The sequence below is a fragment of the Cygnus olor genome, chromosome 5 (assembly GCF_009769625.2).
Source record: "Cygnus olor isolate bCygOlo1 chromosome 5, bCygOlo1.pri.v2, whole genome shotgun sequence".
NCBI lineage: Eukaryota > Metazoa > Chordata > Aves > Anseriformes > Anatidae > Cygnus > Cygnus olor.
The window spans coordinates 13,860,464-13,887,162 of NC_049173.1; the positions used below are offsets into that span (position 1 = coordinate 13,860,464).

Below are 26,699 nucleotides of genomic sequence, written 5' to 3' on the forward strand. Positions count from 1 at the left end.
CAGAAAGAGGATTTAGCAATATTTTAAATAAAGTATTTCTCATAATAATTTCAAAACTTGTTTGAAATGATTTTTCTTACTCAAAGCATCTTCATTTCATGTAGTTCTGACACTGTCTTCTTAGTTAACATACTGAGGGTAAAAATAGTGAGCTAAAATATCCAAGCTACTACATATCCAGCAAGTTTTCACACCAGCTATTTCATGACATCAGAGGGATATATTCTAGAGGAAAATCTCCTTCACCTATAGGATTTTCTCATCTTTTCATCTAATGTACTCAGCATGCTAAAGATAGCCTTCTGTTTTTCTTTATTTTTTTTATTCCAGGTTGAAATTGGGTCCCAAAATCTTGCTCATTCAGTGGCATCCCAGTGACACATGCAGCCACCCTTCCCTCATATAATGTGAAACCATATTATTTCCTGAACACACAATTGGTAAAATTCAGACTCCAGACTTTGCTTGAGGAACATGTCTTACCTAATTTTTATTGATGTGTCTCAAGACAGTTACTTAGAAGGAGATAATGTCTCTAAAGAGTGAAGTCACCCATTTGTCCTTTAAGTTCCCTGCAGCTCATTCAGACCAGTTGCCCCATCCAAGGGAGAATACATGTGCAAAGCGTATTTATTTCTTTTTTTCCCCTCACCACCAGTCAGACCACCTGCAACACAATATTGGCAAAGCAACTTTGTGCAAGCAATTGCTTTAGCTCTTCTTATAAGCAAGAAGAAATTCTCAGAAATTAAGAATTGAAGTGTTTAATTGCCATCTTTTAAACATGGGATAATCCAGATTGACCCCAAGAGTTAATACCACTGGAGCATGATCAGAGAGAGCAAAGCAAGCAACCCATATTCATATCCATAAACTCTGGGTGTAATCCACTGCATAGTGAAACAGAGTCTATTCAAGACTGACATAAATGACAGCAGGGAAAAAAAGGAATATGTATTTCCAGCCAGACTGGCCACTCTCCAGGCATTTAGCAGCTGATGTTCTGTGGCTAATACCTTATTTACTATCCTTTGCTTACTCGCAAACATTGATGATTACTTCTGTTTCATGGTTCTGACTGAATTTTCTTTGCAGGTTAACAATAAGCTTAAGAAAGCACATTAAATAGGAGGACAAACAGAGAAAACAATATGGGAGGCATAGAGTCTTATAGGAGTGTTCTGGATCCAAATTCATTGTCATTTGGTATATTTTCTCAATCACTCTTACAAAGATCTCCCCTTGGCTGGCTAATGCAATTAAGGGGGCCAGCTCTATATTCTAACAGCCTCACTAAATGCTATGAGTATCAAAGCCACAGGCTGTATTGGATCAGTAAATCTCTACTGGAGACTGTTGACAACCTTCTGAGGTTGATCATGAGCCTTCTGGTCACAAACAAAGAGTAAATAACCAGCAACCTGAAGAACACAACTATACAGTTACCTTCAAAGTTGTTAAGAATTTTATTTGAATTCAGAGCTGCAGGTTTAAGTTTTTGGCTAAATTAAAGAAACTATAAATGCTTCTTTTCTCTTTTTTAATGCCAAAGCAAATCTCACTAAATATATATATATATGTTTAACACTGTAGTCTTTTCAGTTAAAAAGGGAGGGAAACTGAAGTATTTGATAATTTCTATAAAATATCCTTTAAGAAAAAAAAAAAAAAAAAGACGTGATGTAACTATATGGATATAGTTTCTGTAGCTTCTCAGATGTCTGTTTTTCATATAGTGCAGTGTTCCTTTACATTTTTTGTATGTTTCTGTGGAGTTCAAAGCTTTTATAAGCCTTATTTACTGGGGTAAATGTAGATGTAAGCCCTTCAGCTCTTGGCTTTTGCACTCATAAAGATAAGTCTTTATTCAAAGTGCAAGCATTTTTAGGTGTGTCAAGGTGATAAAATTTGAAGGGGCACTGTTGTCTCATTTCTGGGTACCTCATATTAGGTACTGCTATGAAACTACCAGAGGAATAAGCAGGGCCAATATTATTTATACATGAGAAGATCAGAGAGTGTGAATTGCAAAGGCGTTGTGAATAAATTAAAAGATGAAGTATGAGAACTGAATTTGGGAGACAGGTCGCCCACAACGAACAGGTCTCCCCCATACAGCCTTATATCATACTTTAAGACTCTGATGCAGCAGTCTGTATTAATATATTCTTCACTGAAAGGATAGAAATTTCAAATTAAAGCAATATCCCTACTCCCTAATATTCAGAAATAATAATAATAAGAAAAACTAAACCTCTTGTCAGATTCTTTCAATTGCTTGCTGCTAGAGAAGTTCTTACTAACTTAAAGTACTGGTTAGAAAGATATTGATGGACTTTAAAAAAAAAAAAGGAAAAAAAAAAAGGAAAAAAAAAAAAAAAAAAGGTCTTCCCGGTCTTCCCAAACAGGAAATATCTAATTTTTTGGGAGTGGTCTCAGAATCTCTTTTTGATTCATGTGTTCTTTCATCTTAATATTCAGCTTTATTCATATGGTCTTGTAGATACTGATTATTAATCAGTCACAACTCTCCCCTCTCACTTACTGGGAACATTACAAATGAGAACAACATAAGACACTGCTTACTTAAAATGACCATATTCCCACACTACAATTACCCTTAATATATATTTTAAATTTAAATCAAATATTAAAGTAATATTTTTTCTTTCTTTTTGTCTCTGCAGTTTGTTGATATCACTCCTTCCTGACCCAGATTCTTTTATACAACAGGTAACACAGAAAATTAATAGCTTTTACAGACTGGAGTGGAAACTCTAAAGTTACTGTGACAAGACTCTCTTTCTGGACATGTTTTCCTCTACAGAAGAGCAGTGTCTGCTGATACAACAGTCTTTGTCACCTCATTGTTTTTAGATCATCTCAATTTGTGTCTGGGCAGGTGAAATAGACGACATTACTGGTGCAACTAGGGACATTTAATATTAGAAACTAGTTAGATCCACAAAGTTGAAATCCAATTCCCCCCAATATTGGAATGTTTAGGTTGGGAGATTTGTCCCAAGCTAGTTTTTATGCACAAGTATAGCTGTTAGACACGCAGTGGTTTTCACTAATTTTTACTGAGAATCAGTGATTTTGATTTCACTTGGTGCAACAAACTAAGATCAGACTAGACAATGAAAAATGTGACCTCCTCCACTGAAATGGTCCATTTCTTTCTTAAAGATCATGCAACATTTTGTCAAAGATTGTTATCAATTCACATATTCTTCCAATGGAAAAGACCTGATTTTGTCAAAGACTGGATTGCATTAACTGAAGCCCTCACAAGTGCCTCTTCTGTAGCAAACTCTACATTTTAGAGTCAGGGGTGAGCTCTTATTTGTGTAGGAGGAAAATTATTAATGAAATTTTGCTCAGTGAGCTGTGTCATCCTTTATTCTTGCTGTGCTCCAGGCAGGTCCACACTGTCAAATATCAGAAGAGGCTGGAAATGAGTGACACATATCTTCAAGACCAGAAATGACAGTGACCTTCCAGCTCCTTTTTGCAAAGGAGCAGGGGTGTTGTACACAGCTATTAAGACCAGAAATGAACTCTGACATTTTAAAATTGTTCTGTTTGGTTCTCTACTGCTTCTTATGGCAGGGGTTCAAACTCTGCTCTTAGTTTCCACAGCACAAACTCACAGCAGTCCCTTCCAGGACACAAACCCTGACTTATGTTGGATTTGGTGAGGGCAGATCTCACCTGGTCAGCTCCATCGTTTGGATTGCTACATGTGCTGAATATTTGAATGCAAGCAATGCTCTTGTATCTTGAGAAGGGGAAATGAAGCTGTCATTCTAATCCTGTGTTTGTAACCAGATACCATCAAAGCTTTTAGCCCCATTTTTTCCCCCTCACTCATAATTTTGTCTTTTTTTCTGTGACAGTTTAATTTTTCAGTACTGCACTCAATTTTGCATAATATGATTCATATGGAAATTAAGAGACATTTAATGGAGGCTCCAGACACTGCAAATGAGTAGGGATAGGAGGAAGAAGGTGAAATGTATGTCCCTGCTCATTAACATCGAGACAAAGATAGAAGTGATTGGATCTTCCTTATCTTTAGGGAATGGTTTACAAAACATCTGCAGAAGTTGAGCTGAAAGGAAGACAGCTAGAACAGTCCAGGCAGAAATCTGAGACTGAGCTTGATGCATCAAGACATAGAATAATTTACAGTTTAACATACAAGGCTGAAATGAAAGGAAATGTTCCCGATTTACAAACCCTTCATGAGCATGGGCATCTATTGATGGTTTGGATAGCAGCCCCAGTCAAGTTACTTTTTTCACTTGGATTTAGAATAGGTGCAGGCATTTCTGCTACATGTGAACTTGCCATTACCCTTACCCTGATTACATTAAAAATGAGGCCACTGTAGAGAGGTGTATCTAAGAGCTCCTAGAAGCTGAAAGCTAGTGCAGAATGTAGCAACCCATCTTGGAAGCTACACATGAAACTATGAGGCAGTGAGGATAAAATGACTCTGCTGATTTGTCTCTTTACAGTCCCCCTGGCAGCAGCTCTGAGACCAGCTTACTAACCACTCAAACTGTTTGCCCTTTGACGGTCCCTCTGGAGTATCCCCCAGTGTATGACAGAGAGGCAGGCAACATGGGAAGCTCCTGACTTCGCACTGATGTCTGTGTTGCTGTCAAATGTATTCTGGACAAACTGTGCTCTGCCACACCCTGTCTAGGATGGCTGGAGCCTAACAAAATTTTCACAACTCTTCCCTTTCAGGAAGGAAAGACATAAAGTGTTCAAGAAGTTCCTTGGTAGAGAAGCCTCCATGAAGGCTGTAGCTGTTTATGACTGTCCTCTGAACAGTAAAAAAAAAAAAAAAAAAAGAGTAGGAGACACCAGTGTAATAGGAAAAAGTGGTAGAAGAACATCATCAGGACTTAAAGGGTGGTGCTGTGCTAAGGAAGAACCCAGCAGTGTGCCACTCAGCACTGTGCTTTTCTCTTGGGTGGTTTGGTTGTGCAATAGTTGTATATAAAATGCCCCCAGTCTGGGGAACCCTCACTTGGACAACATCTGTGATGGACCTAACAGTGATATAAATATAGCCACAGTGAGCACTGTAGCCCATAAGTTTCTGAAGAATGCAGAATTCTGCTACATGGAAACACTTCACTGCTGGGGAAAAAACAGCAAAAGCTCCAGTGCTGCTGCTGTCAGAGATGGATCTTTGGCATAGTATTTTCCAAGGAAATGCTTGAGGTTGGAACTTTCTTTTCCCTGTGGTTTGCCAGAAACCAGACACATCAGTTTTTCAGTGCTTTAAATCAGGGATGTATGACACGAAAATGGGATACTGGTGACCTAGGGGGCCACAAAGCAGAGCAAAGCAGTTTGGCATCTGCAAGGGCACTATTCTGAGATCAATAAAGTATTCTGTGGGCTGTCCACTTGATCTTCTGGTTGATTTTTGGTTACAGTGCATTGTAGTTGCAAAAACACAAGATGCAGAATAGCATTTTTTTTTGAAGTTTGCTGTAAGTAAAATAAAAGTAATAAGCAAAATGCAGGAGTGTTTTCTCATTTCTATTTGACTTATGAACTGCCAAACCTATCATATAATACATAATTTTATAACAACAGCTTTCTAATTACCTACATAAATGATGGAAATACAAAGACAACACGAAACACCGCCTAAGAAGTTAACGTCTGTCCTTTCACTCAGATTTCAATGGCCCTGGAGTATTCACTATCCTCTTCTGGAAACAAGATTCTTTGCTGGAAGTATTACCTCTAGTAGCCATAGGATGAAGTTCAAAGGGAATTATTGCAGGACTATGATGTCTGATATTCACCCTTGAGAAGCAGTATTAATCACTATGTATATTACTACTAGTAATATTTAAAATATTACAAAATATGCACCAGCAAAATTATTTCCAACATTCTGAAAATAAAGGAAAATGAAAAGTTTCATTTCCAAAAGATCTCTTGGAAACTATTTTATTTATTTATTTATTTTTAATAAGCTGATATTTGGGGGGATAGAGTGAAATGCAAATTCTGAATTTCAAATTTAATTTTTATCCAAGTAGCATATTTTTAAAAGTAAATTTATGTTCTGTTCATTTCTTCTTTGGTATTTGGCAAGATTGTAAACAGATGCTCTGTTTGGCATGACCAAAGGAAAGTTGTAACATAAATAAAATACTAATCTAATTAAAGTATCTTTTTTAATCTTGATAAACTTTGTGGGGTCTTACATATAGTGTAAAATAGATCCAAATTCTTTCATGGAAGGAAGACATGCTAAGACTCCCCAAAGGGTCATTTTCTAATGCACCAAGCATATCTGGTTGTTCTTTAGTAAATACCTGGGACCAAATCAAGCATGCATTAAATTTGATTTCAGTGAAAAGGACTGATTTTTTTTTTTTTTTTAAATGAATTCACCATTCTTATATACACTAAATACTTGCTGCAATACTTTTAACTGGGTGTTCCTTAACCATAATCTGGTGTTTCAGACAGTTTGCTTCCTCTGGTAGCACTTGAGAGCAGCAGAGAAGCAACTCCATTCTTACATATTTTCTCTGGTATACCATTTTGCCAGTGATATATTTTCACTTCTCAAAGCTGATGTGCAAGGTGATAGTCGCTGTCCTTGAAGAAATTAGTGTTTGTTGCTTTAATTTTCGGAGGGAAGCTGACATTTTGTCACTTCAGCTCATATTATGCATGTAATAATGTGACATTCTTAACTGCTAGCTTCAAGCTGAACATTTAATATGGGATACACCTTCAGTGTTTATTTCAGATAGTCACAATCAGTGCTCAGAGCTTTCTTATCTGGAAAGATAAAGTCCATGGCCTGAACTTTTTTGACATGGACAGTTTTATTTTTATATGTTCGGAATATATCAAAATGTAAATGATAGGGACTATTCCACCCTAAATGTTTTTACAAAAGTAAAAGGTCGCTATGGATTTGCATGTGTGTGTGAGCATGTGTGTTCTTGTGTGCTTGCATTTATGTTTCTATGCTAAATATTGTAAAGTATGTTACAGAGGTCATTTGTGATTGTAAATCCCTGAGCAGTATATATGTGAAAGAGTCCTCAAATTCCAGTGTGTGGATATGTCAAAGAATTTGCCAATCTTTTTGAATGGAAAACAAAATAAATCATGCCTTACACAAAATCTACTTTTATTTTCCACTTTCTTTCTTTCCTTGCAACAAACTTGTACTAAATTCCATGTTCGGTATTCTGCTGATCAGGAATTATTTCAAGCACACTGAAAAATAAAGTGTGTGTCTATTAAATTAATGTTTGTTATGAGGTGATAATGGGAAAATGAATCCTAAAACACCTTCTCCCCAAATTGGGTTGTGGTGAACACACACATACAGAGCTTCCCTGATCACTGCAGCTGCTGTCGCACTGAGTCATTGAGAAATCACGGCAGAAGTTCCAGCACCAGAAGACAGCAAAAGGCATCTGTAGGCACAGGTGTGTGTAGTTTTACAGTGATTCAAATTAATTTAGGGCTATTTAAATCAAAAGCTAATTCCTGTCTAGGTTTGTGTTTGCAGCTTGGATAAGTATCTGCAGCTGGCTGTATGGCTTCATGGAAAAGCGTTATCAAAAAAAGAATAAAGACAACAAAATGTTAGAAAAATGCTGTAGTAGGAAACCAGAATGGTTGTACAAGTCTATAGTTGTGATCTTGCAGTAACCACTGTCGACTTTTTAATCCTGCAATAACAATCACAGTTGATGAAAGAGAGACAGACTCATGTTTACTTTCTGTTCAAAGACATATTACTAGGCTTGGGCAATTTCATGAACCAAGCGTGAGATTTGCTCTAGTCTCTTGCTCCAGTCCAGCTATGTCCCTGCCTTGTGCAACTGCATGACAACCTCCCACCTTCTCCTCTTTTCTGGAAGCATTTAAGAGATCACCATGTGCACTTCTGCACATGTATTGGGTCTATGTGGCAAGGTTTTGGTACTGAGGGGGGTGGGAGTGGCCTCCATAAGAAGAGCCCAGCAGCTGTCCCAAGTTAGATAGGGGCCAGTTCCAGCTGGCTCCAAAAGCGACATGCCGCTGGTCAGAGCTGAGACAGTGAGAAATGCTGGAAATGAGAGCAAATTTAAGAAAGGGGAAGAAAAACCACCACCACCACCAACACCAAAACCGCTGCACCACAACAGCTGGGAGAGAGGAGTGAGAAAATGTGAGAGAAACAGTCCTGCAGACAACTGGAACAGAAGGAGGGCAGGAGGTGCTCCAGGCATGGAGCAGAAGTTCCCCTACGGCCCGTGGAGAGGTCCCTGGTGGAGCAGGCTGTCCCCCTGCAGCCCATGGGTCCCACATAGAGCAGGTCTCCATGCTGCAGCCCATGGAGAACCCCCACAGGAGCAGGCTCTGGGCCGGAGCTGCAGCCCATGGAGAGGAGCCCACGCAGGAGCAGGGGTCTGGGGGGAGCTGCCACCCGTGGGGGACCTGTGCTGGAGCAGTTTGCTCCTGACGGATGGACCCCGTGGTATGAAGCCGTGTGGGAGCAGTTCTTCAAGAGCTGCGGCCTGTGGGCAGCCTCTGCAGGCTCAGTTCGGGAAGGATGGCATCCCGTGGGAGGGACCCCACATGGAGCAGGGGCAGAAAGTGACCATGAAGGAGTGGCAGATACGAAGCGCTATAGACTGACTGCAGTCCCCGTTCCCCTGAACCACTCAGGGGGAGGAGGTAGAAGAGTGTGGATGGGGGTGGGGGGAGTTGTTTTTGGTTGCTTACTGCTTTTAGTTTCTCACTGTTCCAGTCTGCTAGCAACAGGTAATAAATTACATTAATCTCCCTATGTTGAAGGAGTTTTGCCCATTTTGGTAATTGGTGGGTGATCTCCCTGTCCTTATCTCAGACCTTGAGCCCTATTCATTGTATTTTCTCGCCCTTTCCCTTTGATGAGGGGGAGAGAGAGAGTGGTTGGGGTAAAATTCAGCTGCCCAGCACAATGAAATGACCACATCACTATATGAACCTCCTGTATCAACACTCTCTTTTGCATTCAGAACAGTACTAATTGAGAGAGCTGATTACAAAATTTTAGCTGTTAGGAATGTCCCAGCCCAATAAAGGGTGACAATGAAAGATAAAGCAGACTTGCACATTGACTTTGGTCCAAGACCCAACTGAAACTTACTTACTTTTGGTAGAGGAAACAAGAATAGCCTAGGAGTCTGGCTTTTTTAGCCCTTCCTGCTAGTCATCTGAGGTAAAGAATAAAGGCTAATTACAATGAGGCTATTTTGGAATCAGGGAGAGGGTCCCTCAGTGCATGTAAACTGTTTGAATTGCCTTTTTGTCAGTCACTTGTGGTTGACCACATCTAGCTGAGGTTCCAAGTACTGGTTTATAGGTCTACCTGGGCAAATATATTCCAGCTACTTTAAAAGTAGCTGTGGATTATAATCCCTTTATGTCTATTTCTTATGTCAAATGTAATGCTTTAGAAATAGATACATTTTTTAGTTATTCCCCTCCCCCCCCATCATGTTTGCTTTGATTAATCAAAGTTGAAAAGTGGACTAATATTGGAAGCTCTTTTAAGTAAAATAGTTCCTATATTAATGAGATCCAGTCCAGTTCAACTTAAAAAAAAAATCTTTTTGAGAGGGAAATGTTCTTTCTCCTGTTATTAAAATGAATGAGAGCAGAGAGATGATTTTTTAATTATTTTTTTTTCAGCCTAATTGACTTGGGTTTTGCTCATCTATGGTAGGTTATGTTTTCTCATTGTAGAAGCTTTTTCCTGGTAAAATCGTTCCCTTCACTAATGAGATCCATCCTGATATGACAGGAAGACAGCTCTTAAAACACCCACCGTTTTCTCCCATTCATTTGAATAGCAGCAAAGGGACATCTTTTAAAGTAATTTTTATCAGTGAGATTGGGCTGAATCTCATTAATAAAGAAATGATTTTACTCAAAAGAGCTTTCACAGTTGAGCTATAACCCAGATTAGTGAGATCTAGCCTGACTATAACTTTATAAGACATTGTACTTCTGCCATTCAAAGCATGCATCAACTATGTAGAGACCATTGATTCTGTAAAAGCTGTTTTAGAAGGGTGGGCGTGAAAGGTGAGGAAGGTGTCTGGAGGTGTCTTTCTCATCATTTCAATGTATCTTGAACACGGAAAGTGAATTCTTCCTTTTGTATATTAAGATTGGTTTTCACTGTATGTATTTTTATTTTGCAGAGCATAAGAGGCTTGGATAAGTGGAAGTGTGCTAGAACACTGCTGTTTGACTTCACCAGACATTTACATAAGCCCTAGTCAAGTACCCACTTCTCTCTAACTTTGTCTCACAAAAAAACAGAACAAGCATATTGCTTGTCAAAGGTCACTCTAAGCAAGAATGTCTGACATTTCTGTTCTAAAGTGCATTTTTTTTTAATCTCAGCAGGAAAATAAGAAATAATTGATGAATAAGAAAGAAAATTCCCCTCAGCAAAGAGAAGATCCATGGTGAATTGCTGAAACTGTTAGTGGGCTAAATAGTTTTGGCACAACCCCATGGTAGATTGGAGGTAAAACAGTTTTCTTTTATTTCACAGGGAAAAAATTAAGCAGTCACCATAGTTTCCTTTCAAAATGTTTGCAGTTTATCAAAAATGATCCTTTGCAAATGGGTGAAGATTCTCTCATAATGTGAGCTTTCACTCCTGTCTCCTTTTTCCTCAAACTATTTTATGACTTTTTTTTTTTTTTTCTGCAAAGGAGAGGCAGAGAGAAAATAGAAGAGGCAGAGAGGAACATTTTTTTTTTAAAATTTGTTTTCAAATTAAAAATAAAATAATTGATTTGGATTTGATATTTTTTTTTCTTAAAAATGAATATTTGGAGAAATATATATGGAAGATTTTATTTGATTTTTTTCCTTTTTTTTTTTTAAGAAACAGGAATATCAGCAGTGAAAAATCTAAGGAAGATTTCATTTTTCATTGACAATAAAAGAATCAAATATTTCAAGCAGCTGCTATAGCAGGTAAATGTCTGGGAACCACTGTTCATAAGAAGACTCCGAAAAGTTGATGCTTTCCAAGTACAAGACCTTCATCACCAAGACCAGCCAGCTGGGCTGTACAACTTCGTTACCTTTGGCACTGTTGAATCAGGGTATTAGACTACTGGGAATACTTGACTTTTATGTTAGGCTGTATTTGGCATGCAGCTTTGGTGCAGTTGCCTATTTGGACAGCGAGGAGTTTGCATCTCCATAAGAACAATTCACCCAAGCTGGATGCATACTGCAGTCAGTGCAAGTACTGCACATTGAAGGACAGAATTAAGCTGAGTAACAGGGAAACTTGAAGATGTATTTCAGAGCAATTGTAGAAAGTCACAGAGGTGTAAGTTGTGTAAGGTACAAAATAAAACACAAGTGTAAAAAGAATATTTCAATTGGACCTGTGTGAGGAATTATTTTCTTGGCACTATCAGACCAAGAACAGAGGTTTGTAATAAAGTAATATTTTGTAATAAAGTCCCCATTTTGTTTCCACAACATCATAACTCTGATTTTATGACATTTATATGAATAGCATCATTTTTAGATATTGCTTCCCAAAGATTTCTGGAGACAGAACAGAAAAATTAATAACAGCCTTTCTCAGGGGCGATAGCTTTCTCTATACAGCCCTCCTCGTTTTAGTTTCCAAGGGACTTTCCCTAGAAAGAGCTAAGGACCTGTTTACTTTTGCCTCCTTTCTTGTCCACATGCTTACTTTAGCAGAGAGTTAGTGTGAAAGCATACCATCCCAATCTGGTAGCATTTTGCCCCCACCCACTTCTTTGCACAAGTACAAATGGCTGAATTTGAGTGCAAGGTAACTGAGCACTTTGAAGAAAGGAGCACAGAAAACTGCTACCAAATTAGACCGAACAGTGTTTTTTCCAAACTGGCAGTATCTCTGTGAGATAGCATGGCATCTTGCCTGAATATTTATGGGCAGCTAACAAACAGCTGAACACTCTCAGTTGTCCTCAGTGAAGACTAAATAGGTTGCCCTGCTACTGAAAAGAAGCAGTATAAAGCTTACTTCTGTTTAGTCTAACGAAAGGCAGATACAAGGGGACAAGATATCCTAGTACCTTACTAGTACAGGTTTGCTCACATGCCAGGCCACTGCTGTTTCACAGAGAGTCCTTTATATCAACATTTAATTCTCAATGAACTAAGTTGGGACAGAGAATGTTGAATATACTCAATAACACCTAGCCTGCAAAAGCCAAACAATCACAACAGAACGTCACAACATAGCAGGGTGTGGCAAACACAAACAAGGCATATCAAAAAGAACTGGTGATATATAAGTACTTTTTTCACCCTACAGACTGCTGAAAGAAGTTTATTAGCTGTTTTCCTAGAAACAGCTACATCTAACCTGAGCCACAGGTTCTGCAAATAGCTGCATCAAAATGGACTAAGTTAAAAATGCCCTACCACTACTAAAGCATTGCACATCATAAAGGAGGGAACCTGGATCATCCTAGCAAAGCCTTGAACAATATTTTGAGAATACCATATTTATAGGCACACTCTACATTAAGATACAGCTGCTGTTTGAAAACTTATGTGACTAGAGATGGATGAAAGATCAACTGGCCACACCTGGGAAAGCTTAACCAGAGGGAAGGAAGGCATTGGTCAGGGTGGGCTTGAGGTATTAGGTGGTAATACAGTTTACAGCAGTAAGAGATTGGGGGGAATTTAAGGAAGATATTTTAGTTCAAATGGACTGCATTTGAATAAACATAGGCAGTGGGAGCTCTAGTGTTGTGTAGCAAATCAGCTCTAGGTTCGGGGTTAGCCACTGAATGGCTTACTAGTTGCATGGCAATACTTCTAACATGTTTCTGCTCCAGAAACTGCCATGTTGCATACGTTATGGGAAGTGTGGAGTCTTTGCAGGGGTTTTCATAATTTTCTATTCCCTACAGGAGAATGAAATTATTTATTTTTCTATATTTAGTGCTTGCTCCCCATGTCCCCCTCAGCTCCCCCCTTCACCCAGCCTTCACTGTGGCTGAAAGATTAAGCCTGTGAGTCTTTTATGAGTTCATAAACAAATTAAAAATGACAATAAGATCTAGATGGCTCCGGTTATTTGTATTATGAGCTGTCATTTCTTAGGTGAAGACCTCCGTTCTGTGTAGAGTTAGTACCCTCAGAGAAATAAACCAGTCCTTCCTGCTCTCAGCTGCACATACCTATGTTCTCTGCAGAAGGGACCAAGAGTAGCTGAGATATGCTCTGACAGTTCAGAAACAGAGTTTGACAGAAGCTTGCATGGCACCTGCTTGCTTTATCAGCTCCTCCCTACAGTGCACACTACATTCATTCACGCATTAAAAAGTGAAGTGCGATATTCTGCTGCCTGGTCTTTTTAGACTGCAGTGTCTTTATTCAACTCTCAGACGTTGCTGGAATGTGCCAAGCAATGAAATGTCAGTCTTTGAAATATAGTTCTTTGGAGAATTTTTCCTCTTAAGCAAGTTTATCTTATAATAATATTTAATGATGTCCTATTTAGTATTGTTCCCAGTTTGCTTCTATCAGCCTTCATTATGAATGCCATGTTGCATCTCAACCCCACTGCCTCTGAAATTCATGTCAATGCCAATATGTGGCTATTCTAAATACGAGAATGCATAGGAATCAATTCAGCCAGCACTCCTCTACTTTCTCCGAATTCATTGTGTCACCTCCGCCTCCAGTGGCCTGTCTTGAAGAGCCCCTAGGTAATTCTTGAATGCATGGCACTGCTGCCCCCAGGCTCCCTGCAATGCAGTTGTGCAAAGTACCCATTCTTTTGTGTATGTGTGAGAATATCTGTAAGCCAAGCAAGAAGAAAACGCCTGATATTTTCATGAGTCTATGAACATTCGATCCAGAGGGAAGGTTCAGATTTTCCACCTCTGCTTTTTAAAGTGGAAATTTTCACCTCTGGGCTAAATAGTTATTTTGTTGTGAACCTGCTGCAGGCAGTAATTAGGGGTGGGGGAGCCTTAAAGTCCAGGCTTGGGTGAGTATTGTAAAAGACTGGACTTTAAGCTGAAATTTGAATTGTTTTCTGCATGTTAACACAGAACAGCACTGTGACCTTTTGCACTGCCCAAACCCATAAATCCCACAAGGTATTTTCATTCCCACCTACCTACTTCTCAGTCTGCTAATGTTGCAGTGGCTTATATAGATCTTCTATCATATAGACAGAAAATAAATGCAGAAAATGTTAAAAAGGGTTTCATGCCTTGCCAGCTATACCCTTCACAGTTTTAAATGTTTGTGTAAATAATGGCAGCCATAAATAGGGACACTAAAAAGGAAATAGAATTAGGTTACCACAGTCCCAAAGGAGGAAGGTTTTGGGAGGCTTTCATACCTACATAAAAATCCAGCAACCTTCTCCCCATTTCTGAGGTCTACAGATGGTGACAGATGTATGACAGCCAGTGCCAGTTGTCCTCTGATGAGTTCACAGATCCAACATATCAAGGAAGGGTAAAAAGCAGAAAAGGGAAGGCAAGCACTTCCTATTACTTTAGGTATCTCTTATAAAAAATGAAAATATTTCTGTCTCTGTGTTGATTTTCTGCATTCTTTAGGCCCCAATCCCAAGTCAGGACTTTCTGAGTACCTTCGTGATTTGAGTCTTTCTTCATCACAGAAGATGAAGCTACAATAATTACTGATTAGCTTACTCTGTTTTTCACCAGGGTTGAACTTTTAAAGCTAGCTCACAAGACATTTAGCCAAATTAATTTCTCTAAAAAGTAGGTTTGGAATTATGAAGAAGAGTTCCACAGCTGAAACTGGAGGATGTTTATGGGCAAGCTGCTACAGGGATCAATTCTGATAAAGAAGCTTCAAGGCAGTTACCACCAATACTATGAGTACAGTTCTATAAACCATAAAAAAAAAGAAAAAACAATTAGAGATTCATACTTGAAATGTGGAACCAAACTTTTATGCAGCTTACCTGAGTCAGATGAATCTCTAATATTTTCTCTCCACCTACAAAATTATAATTCAACAGAAAAAATAGTGTGTTCCTATTCATACTGTTAGGAATGTAATTCATATTTATTGCATTTATTTATACGATAATTTATTTACGAAAATACGATTATTTATAAGTCGGCTTTAAAGAACAAGATCATTACACTGGCACGAAAAGCCAAATCTTCAACTGTTGTAAATAATTCCATTGGATTTCAGTGAGTTCCCATGATTTATGCTGGACTGTAGTGTTTTTCAGACGTTCATTAACATTACTGACTCTTGTGGAAGCATGGGACAATTCTGTAATGCTCATTGCAATGATTTCAGAGCAAAAAAGAAATAGGGCTATTAGAAGTAATGTAAAGGATTTTGTTATTTTATTTTATTTTTTATTTTTTTTTACAGTTAGCAATGAGCTATTCTAATAATTCTCGTGTGCTTACATGCAGGCTATCAACATGAGGACTAGACATCCTACAGTTTTCCAAAACTGTGGCTTGAACAGTGCAGCGTGGAAAGCAGGTGAGGTGACTGTGCTATAGTGTATTTTTATTTGATAGTCACGTTCACCATATGAAAATGAATTAGGAAGAGCTGCAAACAACACTGAGGACACTGACATACTACGAGATAATGAGGAAAGCCTTGGAGTAGTATGGTGAATTCCCTGACCTCATGAGGTCCTTTCAGCCATGCTTCCCTGGGATTCGATGAATACATGGACAGTTGGTATAGAGAAAGGGAAGAAAACAGCTTGAAGGATTTAGTTTGTAAATATGCAAGCTGATGCATGGGTGGGAAAAACAGTATGAAACAATATGTGTAAGAAATGGAAAAGAGGTCAGAGTGGCAGGACTAAGAAAACTTGAAAACCTCAAAGGTCAGAGCTGAGTTAAAGAAGAAAGGAATATCCCATTTGAGTTTGCAAGGGTAAAATACAGGAGAATACCATTCTGAGAACGGTAGAATACCTCCTTCTCCCCTGCCCACAGCTTCCTTCCTCTTCGCTGGTGTAATGGGACCTTTCCCTCCATACATTTCAGTCTCCTCTGCTGCTGTTGGTATGGCCATGTTGCAACTAGGAGCAATCTGCCCCATCCATGCTAGTAACTGTGTGTCCTAACCATGCTAGTAAATGAAAATACATTGAGTTTCTTTTCTCTCCTAAGTCCATCAAAGTTGGAAGCCTATCCATCTGTATAAGACTTTCTTACTGTTGGGAAGAAAAAATGGCTTATAATAAAATCAAAATAATTGCTATTCATTTTATGCTTGCATATGCTGTACATTGTGCCCATGAATAAAAAACATTCTAAATCAGCTGTATCTCTCAAAGTGTCCAGCAAGAATTTAAGCATTATTCCTAAGGTTATTTTATATTGGATAAAGCTGGGACAAAACCTAACCAAACCAAAACCAAACAAAAACCAAGCAACCAAGCAAAAATAAATGTATTTACTTACCTAGAGCCAGCAGGACCACTAGCTGTGTTGGACATAATTTCCATTTTCCTTCTCTAACCACAACTTCACATGACTGACATGTTCCTTGTACGTGACATAATAAGGACTATGGTGAAATCTTGTTTCCTTTTAGAGGGTAATGTGTGATATCATGGCAATGGCAAGCATGAATGAAATGCCAACATTTGGCACTCCTTGGTGAGCAGTGAAAACATTATCAGTGAGAGGTGTCCAGCAGCGTTAAAGAGGAACTGAATCAGGACAAGTTCACATCTGAGTCAACATCAACTTGATAGAATTGCTGCTTTTGGCAGTTAATGTTGACAATTAGTACAGTGCCCTTATTGTATTTGTGAGGGACTTGAGTTCCTTTAGTGGACACAGAGTACAAAAGCCAAGGAAACAGCTGCTGGGCACATAAATGTCTTGTTAGAAAGATATGAATGTATTTAGAAAGATAGATTTGTGTTGCTGGCCTAAATTCCTTGCCTTAAGTATCTTCTTTCTGATGGTCAGACAAAGCAGTGCAACTGAACAAAGGGAAGCATTTTTGACTGGCTAGTGTACATCAGGTGCTGTACGCATACTGACTGCATTCACGTTACTTGTCACTTGATACAGTTATGAGATCTGAATGATTTTCAGTCACTTCAGTGAAGGCTGTATTTGAAACCTGGTCCCAAAGCCGCAAGGCAAGTGTATTACATACCTGTCAACTAACAAGACTTGCCAAAATGAATCTACTCATATGAACACATGATCATTATTGCTGTTCACACTGTGAAACACTATATACTGTGACAAAAGTAAAAAGCAAGAGGATTATTATGCTAGACAGTCACTTACTAAATATATTTATTGTGGATAAATGAATACTCCTTTTATAACAAAAATGTGAGCTTTTGATAAATTTCTAATATTAAAAAATGTGATATGACAAATTTAGTAAAACTTGACCTTTTCCTCTTGTAAAGAATAAGAAAATATTTACATTTCTTGGTTGAACAAAGCTTTTGTGCTGAAGACTACTAAATATTCCACACAGCAAGCACAAGTAGAAGCAAATACTTACAGCTAACAGTTGGACTACTCAGGCCATTTTTTTTACTTTTTTTACTGAATACTTAATAATTCATCATATGTAAGTTATAAACTACTTACTAATTAACAAAACCCTACCATTGTCACACCAGCGGAATGTATAATGTATTGCTTGTATTTTGTAGATTTGTGTGAGAAGGATGGATCAGTGAATTGGTGAAGTTGACAAGAAGTTCACTGAAAAAAAGAATTGAATCAGCTCCTTGAAAAGGAATTCAGAAATGTACTTTCTTATATGAAAATCCCACAGGAGAGAAGAGAATCTAAGGGTACAGAAGAAGATTTAGAAGTTAGTTCCACTGTCAGGTCTAGAAAATTGACTCTGTCTTCCAGATGTCTTCAGTGACCAAGGACTAAAGAGATGTCAGAGATTCCAGCTAGCCATGTAAGAGATTATGAAATAAAGATGAATACCAGGCTCTTGCACAATGTTAGTTGATCACAATTCCAACAATTTCACTATGAGCAGAAAAAATGCAAAATGCTTAAGAATGCGTCAGACAAAATATTAACCTCTGTGTTTTAAGATCCATACTGCAAACTAACCCTACAGTAGGCACAATGCTACTTTATCTGCAAAGTACCAATTTACTTCCTGCTATTTCCTTATACATATTTTATCAATTTGAAGATATTTTCCCTCCCTCAACCACAAAAACTTTATTGAAAATGAATGTTACAACTCATTAAGTCCACTGGGCTTCTTTAGTGTAACATCTAGATATTAGTAGCATTTCTCTTTCTTCAAGAATAAAGTAAAAAGAAATCTCACAGAATCACAGAATTGTCTAGGTTGGAAGAGACCTCCAAGATCATCTAGTCCAACCTCTGTCCTAACACTAACAAAACCTCCACTAAACCATATCACTAAGGACTACATCTAAATGTCTTTTAAAGACCTCCAGGGATGGCGACTCAACCACTTCCCTGGGCAGCCCATTCCAATGCCTAACAACCCTTTCAGTAAAGAAGTTCTTCCTAATATCCAACCTAAACCTCCCCTGGCGCAACTTTAGCCCATTCCCCCTCGTCCTGTCACCAGGCACGTGGGAGAACAGACCAACCCCCACTCTTTACAGCCTCCTTTAAGGTACCTATAGAGAGCGATGAGGTCTCCCCTGAGCTTCCTCTTCTCCAGGCTAAACAACCCCAGCTCCCTCAGCCGCTCCTCGTAAGACTTGTTCTCCAGACCCCACACCAGCCTTGTCGCCCTTCTCTGGACTCTCTCAAGCACCTCCACGTCCTTCTTGTAGTGAGGGACCCAAAACTGAACACAGTACTCGAGGTGTGGCCTCACCAGAGCCGAGTACAGGAGGACAATCACCTCCCTAGACCTACTGGCCACGCTGCTTCTTATACAAGCCAGGATGCTGTTGGCCTTCTTGGCCACCTGAGCACACTGCTGGCTCATATTCAGCTGTCTATCAACCAGTACTCCCAGGTCCTTCTCGGCCAGGCAGCTTTCCAACCACTCATTTCCCAGCCTGTAGCGCTGCTTGGGGTTGTTGCGCCCCAGGTGCAGGACCCGGCACTTGGCCTTGTTGAACTTCATACAGTTGACCTCAGCCCATCGGTCCAGCCTATCCAGATCCTCCTGCAGAGCCTTCCTTCCCTCGGGCAGATCGACACACGCACCTAACTTGGTGTCATCTGCAAACTTACTGAGGGTGCACTCGATCCCCTTGTCCAGGTCATCGATAAAGATATTAAAGAGGACCGGCCCCAGCACTGAGCCCTGGGGGACTCCACTAGTAACCGGCCTCCAACTGGATTTGACTCCATTCACCACAACTCTTTGGGCCCGGCCATCCAGCCAGTTTTTAACCCAACGAAGCGTACGCCAGTCCAAGCCGCGAGCAGCCAGTTTCTTGAGGAGAATGTTGTGGGAAACAGTGTCAAAAGCCTTACTGAAGTCAAGGTAGATCACATCCACAGCCTTCCCCTCATCCACCAGGCACATCACTTGGTCATAGAAGGAGATCAGGTTCGTCAAGCAGGACCTACCTTTCATAAACCCATGCTGACTGGGCCTGATCGCCTGGTTGCCCCTCAAGTGCCTCGTGACGACATTCAAGATAATTTGCTCCATGAGCTTCCCTGGCACTGAGGTCAAACTAACAGGCCTATAGTTCCCCGAATAGTCTTGAATAGTCTTGTTTGAATTGCATCTAGTATGAATGACAACTTCAAAAATAACATACTACTGAGTATCCTCAGGAGAAGCCAATGGTTTCTTTGTTAGAATATCTAGTGAATAGTTTAGAAGATAGCAATTACACAGCTTATAAACACAGTAAAGTTTTGTGCATGTGCAAAAGCTAGAGTGATCTTTGAGTAACTAGTTAAGGATGTAATACAAAATACATAATAAATGAATACTTTTGATCATATCAGTGTTTTGTATTCCCTTTCATTTGGTAAGAGAAAACCAGCAACTTTTCTGATTCAACTCTCTTCTTTAAAAACAAGGTTGTCCATTTAATGACCACAGATCAACCACAGCTATCTAAGCCTCCATACTTTTCTCCAATGTTTTCTGGATTGTGCTTGCTTCTTGGTGTGAGAAGTAGAATGAACTGGTGAATAATTATCTCATCCTTGTTCTGTCTGGTCTTTCTGTAGTTCTCAACATCATGTGACCCAAATGATTTTTAAAGAAGATTTTCATTGAGTTTAGGCCTTCTTCTAATATAATTAGAAGATTAATTTCCAAGTAGTTAGTTCTCGCTGAAATCTTTCCAGTTCACTCAACTGTGTTGCCTAATTTTTATGTTAAGCTGAGAGGTGCTGACAGACACACCAGACAGGGGGCTATCAAGGTTAAACAACTAATAGTCCTTCATTTATTTTATGCAAGACTTGGATTTTAGTGTCATACCTTTCCATATCATCAAGTGATATGAGTATTTGGATAAAGAAGTGGTTATAACACCATTAGAGAACATGGAATGGGAACAGTTACCTGGTTCATCTGTTTAGGCTCTGTAGTGATGGTAATGATATGTAAGCTGGGACCTTCTCATCTCACATCATGCTGAAACTATAAAAGACAACAACAACAACCAACCAACCAAACAAATAAATAAACAGAAAAAGTCAAGCACATGTGCACAAAAAGACCCAACAGAGTTAGAACCTTATAGTACAGAATTTAATTTGTCATGGGTGTGTATGAATTAGTTAATTAATTATCTGTCTCAGCTACAGAAATTTTTTCCACTCACTGTATTACTCTGTGTTACAAAGCCTGTGTGAGAGGATGCTACTCTGGGTCCAAAACACTATCAAAATCTCTTTTTAAAAGCTTTTTGTTAAAAACCAACCAACCAAACATACAAAACCACCTCAACCCCAATTCAAAACTGTTCAGTGTTTAATATAGTGTGTTCAAATCTCCTTAAAGAGTTGACTAAATATAATTTTACTTTTGCGTATCATTTGGAAAAAAAAAGGGCAGCTGACTAACACCCTTTTCTTACTTAAAATTGGTGAAAAATGTATCTATATAGTATAGATGAGAAAAAGCCCCCACAAATTTTAAGATACTGATTAATTATATACAAATAGATGACTGATTACTGTTGTCATAAGAGATCTGTACATTGATCCAAACTAATGAGTATGTAAAGAAGATTCCCATTGTATCTTCCAGAGGTGAAATACCAGTTTGGTTTTGGGACTGAGGCTGGTGGGAGAGGAGGGGAATGGGGTTACAATTAGCTGTTGTTTACCATTGATTTTTTTTTTCTCTTCATCTTTATAAATATTTCATAGACTTCTTTTTGTCCATTTGCATTTGCACCTCTGAATAACTATATTTAGTATTAGTGAATTTTTGTGGTAAAATAGATTTAAAGCTTTTGTAAGTAAACATCTCTAAAACTTCAAAATCTCAGCCTCTATACATTGCACTAGACAGGTCTGTGAAGGGGAAGAGAGAAAGAGTATAACTAATAAATGATTTAAGAATGTGAAATGATTTTAAATAGGTCCAGTCAACAAGGAAAGCAGGCATTTTACCCAGCGTATCTATCACATAAGTATTGTAGATTTCTCCTACTTCTAACAGCAGCTTCTCTTAGTCAGCCTGCTATCAATATATTCCTTTTGTTTGTGACACAATAGGCTTTCCACTATAATTTAGCAGGTTTTACTTCCAAAGAGAAATCCTGTGTGTTCTTTCTCTCTCCATATATGCACAATCACTATGAGGAAGGCTTTTACTTATTGTTTTTGTTGTTGTCATTTTTGTTTTGTTTTGTTTTAATTTCACATTTGCTAATAATATGCTTTTCAGAAAATGCAGGTGCTTTTACAACATCATACAAGTGGTGTGTTTTGAAGGAGCAATACGTAGCTTGTTGCCCTTTGTTGTAAATTTGTGAAGAAGATAGATTATAGCATCAAGATGTTTCTCTGTGCATAATAAACTACTGAGGACAAAGTTCATGGCTGAGAATTGTGTGGGATACAAGTGACTACCTTCACTACAATCAATTATTAGGATGATTATATTGTGTCTGAAGAATATGATGCTAATGACTAGCTAACACTTAGAATAGACACTCTTGACTTGAAAACCAATGACAGTTAAAAGCAGCAAGGGGAAAGGCCTATATGTTGAGCTAGCAGCTCTCTAGTGTTGATAATAAATAATTAAAAATAACAATCTTTATGTGTGGCTTGACAGTATACATGTCCTTTAAGTGTATTCTGCTTTGTAAAGAACTTGGCACAATGACAGCCTAAGAAAGGCATACTAGTGCATCCCGCACAAAAACTGCATGGGAAAGCAGGGAGTTAAACACCCTCGCTGTTGGGAGGGCCTAAGCAGGATTAGCTATGTACTTATTGCTAACCTTCTACTTCCCTGTATTGCAAACAAATAAATAATTGAAACCCATTACCTCTTTTAGGGGTTTGCTCACATGCTTTCTATATTCACATCAAAGCAGAGATCAGTGTCAAAGAGGCAGCCACATTTAGCTGAGTCTCTCGGAGACTACTGATTAATTAGTTTTGCATTTTGGAAGTGAATCCAAAGATGTTGTAAAATAGTGTTTATTTTTGCTATTGCCAAAACTTGTTTAGGAGAGCTCTGGAGGATGACGGTCATGTACTCAAGATGGTTGTAAAAGAAAAGGGCAATCAGTTAAGGTGTGCATTTGCCAACATTCCCCCCCCCCCCCCCCTTCCCCCCCCCCAGTTTCTGCATGAGTTTTCAGAGTGCATAAATGAAATGCACACTGGTATCAATAGAAGGGAAAGGATGGGGTGGAAATGCAAGTCCCAACATTTCCCTTAACCAACCCAGTGTAAAATGGAAGTTACTCCAAGACTGACAATTCAGTTCTTAAAGAAAAAATGAAATACTGCCTTAGATAAGGGAGATGTAGGGGCTGTAAATCCTGTTTAAAATGTTGCCTTTCAAAAGTTGTTAGGCCTCGTTTTTTGTATGACTCTTTTTTTTTTTTATTATTTTTTATTTTTAACTGAAGTGTGGCGATATGATGTATGGGGGGTACTCAGTTATGGCAAATATTGCCTACAAAACTGTGCTCATACTGTTATTTGCCTTTCTGTCTCTGTCTATATCAACTCCACATGCTGCTCTGGTGGCCTGCTTTGTACTTAATATAACTTGTCAAAACACATCTATCAGATATATGAAAAGGCAAACCTGGGTGGCCAGACTAGTCCAAGCCTGGCATGGATTGCATTTTACCAAGACCACAGAAATTTCTTCTCCTCCATGAGATTAAGATGAAAAGCAGAGTTCATTGTTGTGCAACCAGATTTTAAAATAATTACACGTACGCTAGTACATTAGTAGGCCATTTGTGTTTATTTGAATCCCACATACTGTACTTTTATGTGGATTTTAAGTGATTTTTAAAGCTGTCAGTACAAAAACAAACAACAAAAAAAAAGTAATGTTACCACTTGTTTTAGGTTGCCTTATTATTATTACTTTTTTTTTTTTTAATCCCTTCCTTTATTTGCTTCTGTAGTGGGTTTACGTGGCAAGGTTTTGGTAGCAGGGGGCCATAGGGGTGGCTTCTGTGAGAAGGATCTAGAAGCTGCCCCGTGTTTGGTAAGGGCCCCACTGCTGACCAGAGCTGAGCCAATAACTGATGTTGTTTTGCGCCTGTGTGAGAGCATATTTAAGACAGGGAAAAAAAAAAACGCTGCACCACATAGCAGCTGGGAGAGTGAGAGGAGTGAGGAACAGCCTTGCAGGCGCCAAGGTCAGTGAAGAAGGAGGGAGAGAGGTGCTCCAGGCGCCGGGGCAGAAGTCCCCTGTGGCCTGTGGTGAGGACCATGGTGAAGCAGGCTGTCCCCCTGCAGCCCATGGAGTACCACGGTGGAGCAGGGTTCCATGCTGCAGCCCGTGGAGGAGACCACAGTGGAGCAGGTGGACCTGCACTGATGGAGGCTGCGGCCTGTGGAAGATCCCTGCTGGAGCAGATTCCGGGCCGGACCTGTAGCCCGTGGAGAGGAGACCACGCAGGAGCAGGTGACCTGGCAGGAGCTGCTGCCCGTGGGGGATCCAGGTTGGAGCAGTTCTCTCCTGAGGGATGGACCCCGTGGTACGGACCCATATCTGGAGTAGTTCTCGAAGAGCTGCTGCCTGTGGGCAGCCCACGCCGGATCAGTTCACCAAGGACTGCATCCTGTGGGAGGGACCCCACAGCACAGGGGACGAGAGTGACCGAGAAGGAGCGGCAGAGAAGAAGCGCTATAGACTGACCATAACCCCCATTCCCCTGTTCCCCTGCGCCGCTCGGGTGGAGGAGGTGGAAGAGGGTGGATGGGGGGGAAGGTGCTTTTGGTTTCTGTCCTTTGTTTCTCACTTCTCTAGCTTGTTAGTAATAAGTAATAAATCTTACTATCTCCCTATGCTGAGTCTGTTTTGCCCGTCACGATAATTACTGTGCGATCTCCTCATCCTTATCTCAACCCTTGAGCCCCTTTCTCCGTGTTCCTCTTTGAGGAGGGGGAGTGAGAGAGTGGTTGTGGTGGAGCTCGGCCGCCCACCCAAGTAAAACGACCACAGCTTCATGCTGAGCTGCTACCATCCCAGTATCTTATCTCTGTCCAGAAAAGGTGGGGGTATGTGGTTCCCTTTGGCTATTGACAGACATCTGTCTCTCTTTTGAACCATGACCAATGCCACCAGAATACCTTACATCTATGATATGCTCAGTATTCGCTCTAATTGCCTGGGAGCTCATGCTATGTGATATAGAATGGAACATAATTTTGAATACGGAGTGGAACTCACTTGTTGATGATATCTCCTTCAGCTCTCACATGTATATTGCTCTGCAGCGTGTAAATATGCTTGATTGTTGCTCCAGCATATTAACTGATTTTATAAATTTTCCTTCAAATTTCAAGATTAAAGTATTTTTAGGGAAATTAAGAGTTGCAAAAACATTAAAACCCCGCACCCCATACAGCTCCATTTGAGCATGTTTATGCTTACCTTCCCAGTGCACAGGTGGAACAAACTATTTTAAACATGACTTTCTGAAGAAAATTTTGCTAGGATTTCTCAAAGGAGTCCCAAATCCTATTGAATTTATGGGCTGAAAATCACTTCCTCTCCAACCAACAAGGGATGCAATCATTCTATAAAATTGTTGCAGCCTGGGATCTCCTCAGAAGTGCAAAATGTGCAAAAGAATGACCATGAAAATATATTAACATTTTTATCCTGTTTGAGCAGCTATTACACTTGCATTCAAAGAAATGCCTGAAGCACAACTATTCCAGCACAGCTAGAATCCTTACAGTCATAGCTTTCCACAGTGTTTATAGGTTATTTCTCAATCTGCAGAGTGAAAAGCATTGAAAAACACAAGTTTCTTTAAGAAAGATAACCCTTACCTGCCAGGTAGATGTATACTGAGTTTCTAGCTGCTGGAGTGAGAGGGATCTCCAGGAGCAATGCAGTATCCATCAGTGCTTCAGAACAGCTCCACATTCTCTTGGCTCACTGGGTGGCTTCGAGTTGGTTGTGAAGTTAGTGATTATCATTGAGTGCTCTGTAGTTGTATAAGGGGGGAGAAGAAAGGAAATTGGAGGCATCCTGCCAATATCCTTAGTGCTTATATGCTAACCCCAGTGGAGGACAGCAATGTGAGTGAACTGCTTAGGAATGGCTTGCTGGATGTCATTACAGTGACACCACAAACAGGGAAATTGACACAGAGAGGTAACATTTTTAAGCTTAGTGGAGACATAATAAAGTGGAGTTCTGCTGGCTGTTCTGGCACTGAGAGAGTCAGCAGCAATCATCTTTCTTCTAATAACCAAATGTGCTGAACACGAGCTGGTTATTGCAAACACAATTATTCAGTAATTGGATAAGCCTAAAATATCTTGGATACATCCTTGATCCAAGAGCTGGCAGCTTATTGATTATATCATTGTTTGGCAAAGAAGCCTGCAGGCTGCAGGACTCATAAGATCCGTACCCAGAGCAGACTGCTGGACCTGCTATCATGGAATAGGCTCCAAGTTACTGATTCAACTACATTGTCAGAGAACTGGCACAGAGCCTGCTAGGCGTAGACACAAAATGCTTTAAAGATCTAAATATTAAAGATCTAAACACTAAACAAGAGCTGTGTAACAGCATTCTTGCAAGGCTTGCCTGCCCAGGACATGTAACAGCACAGGATGGTAAGGGGAAAGCATTATAGGACTGCGTGGCACACTGGGGCATTGCTGATAGAATTGTTTTTGTCAAAAGTCATCATTAGGTCCAGTTTGATGTTTTAATCAAAACCTCTGCTGAGGAAAAACAAAACTAAACAAAACAAAACAAAAAACAACAAAACAAACAAAACCACCACCAACAACAAAAACAAAACAGCCTTAGCTTCTCTGCTTTCCCATTCCAGGGCAAAGAAAACACATTAGAAAAGCATTAGTCCTAAAGCTCAGGCAAAACCCGAAGTGAGTGTATGCTCAGCAGTAGGGTAAGGAAGCTGACGAAATTTAGTGTTTTTCAGACCAATGTAATACAAAACACTTTTAAGGAAAATTGTAGCTAAAGGTGAACAATGATTA

At 39.5% G+C, this 26,699-nt stretch overlaps 1 long non-coding RNA gene across 1 annotated transcript in view; it reads right to left on the bottom strand.

The window, feature by feature from the left end:
• LOC121070984 overlaps positions 1 to 25,665 on the bottom strand; it is a 48,384-nt gene extending 22,719 nt beyond the window's left edge. Inside the window, exons 1-2 of the long non-coding RNA XR_005820328.1 lie at positions 25,512 to 25,665; positions 20,581 to 20,658 (exon numbers count right to left, since the gene is read on the bottom strand). This is a non-coding gene — a long non-coding RNA (uncharacterized LOC121070984). The remainder of the gene's footprint in view (positions 1 to 20,580; positions 20,659 to 25,511) is intronic.
• Between the last annotated feature and the right edge of the window lie 1,034 nt (positions 25,666 to 26,699).